Raw genomic sequence first — 1763 nt, forward strand, 5'->3', positions numbered from 1 at the left:
ACTAACAAACCTGTCCTGGAGGAAGTGCAGCCAGAATGCTCTATGGAAGCGAGAATGACCAGATTTCATCTCACCTGCTTTGGTCATTCCCTAAAGAAGGATATCATGCTTGGTAAAGTGGAGGGTCAGCAAAAAAGGAGAAGGCCATCAATGAGATGGATTGACACAGTGGTTGCAATGATGGGCTCAGGTATAGCAAGGATTGTGAGTCTGGTGCAGGACCGGGCAATGTTTCATTCTGCTGTACATGGGGTCACTATTAGTTGGTGTCCACTTGATGGCATCTAACAACAATAACATCATTTTCAAATATACTTAGCAGTGGAAATCTTTTCAAATATTTGTAACGTCAATATATGAAATTATAAAAATGCTATTAAAATATTTTATCATTTTAATTGTAAAACATTTACCTATTTTAAACTGAATCAATGAGAATAATGTAGCTCTTTTGAAAAAAAATTGCAATCATTGTTTCTGTCTGGTGTATTAATTTTTGTTTTTTATTTTGCCTGTGAAATAATTAGGAAACTTCTGATTCTCACAGAAGCTTGTCCTACTATCTCAACATATGCTTCAATTAAAGTAGATCAGAAGCTTGAAAGGAAAGTAGCAGGAAACTTTTACTTTAATTATTAATCACTAATAATACTGAAACCTGTCATTTAATATGTGTGTCAGATAGGTAGCCATAACTGAAAATATCCTCTAAAATTATCTATAGTATTATATCATTATGATGATATAATATTATGATGAAGTATTTTTTACATTAATTGAACAATTATGATGAAGTATTTTATAAGTTAATTACTATGTTGTGCTGAGAAATAATGCTAGGCAGTAGAAATGTCTGAGTAGAAATGTTCAAGTATTATATATATTTATATATAATATATATATTATATTATTTATACAAATTTGAGTCAGAAGTATCAATGACTGAAAAAGTTAATACAGAGCTACAATCCCTTTTTATCAATGTCATGTCATGAGATGAAAACTTATGCCCACACAAAAGCATGCACATGAATGTTTATAGCAGCTTTCTATTATAATTGCAAAAAAACAGAAGCAATCAAGATGTTCCTTAATAGGTGAATGGATAAACAACCTGTGATACATCTATACACTGGAGTATTATTTAACAATAAAAGAATTGAGCTATCAAGCTGCAGCGCAGTGTATTACTTCATATGGCTCTTTGAGCCATGGTCTTTGTGACACCTACCAGATCACTGAGTGAGACTACGTAAATGCAAGGTGCTTGTGGCATACGTATGCTTGTGGTATATGTTTTCATCTCATTTGGGTAAATATCTAGGAGGACAATTGCTGAATTAAATGGTAAGCCTATGTTTAGTTTTGTAAGAAAGTCATAATGACTCTACCATTTTTCATTCCCACCAGCAGTGAATGATGAGAGCTCTGGTGCATAGTGCCTAACCAGAAGGCTGGTGGTTCAAGCCAAGGGGATTGGCTAGCTTGGTTATAATGCAAATAAGGTACATGGCATCCTTGTGGCAGTGGGATCCGGAAATAAGGTGGTGTTGTTGTTAGGTGTCATGAAGTCATTTCTGACTCATAGTGACCCCATGCACAGCAGAACAAACCACTGCCCAATCCCGCACCAGCTCCATGATCCCTGCTATACTTGAGCCCATCATCACAGCCACTGTGTCAATCCATCTCACAGAAGGCCTTCCCCTCTTTCATCGACCCTCCACCCTACCAAGCATGACATCCTTCTCCAGGGAATGGTC

Source organism: Orycteropus afer, unplaced genomic scaffold (genome assembly GCF_000298275.1).
Source record: "Orycteropus afer afer isolate SDZICR_OR568_19922 unplaced genomic scaffold, OryAfe1.0 scaffold00275, whole genome shotgun sequence".
NCBI lineage: Eukaryota > Metazoa > Chordata > Mammalia > Tubulidentata > Orycteropodidae > Orycteropus > Orycteropus afer.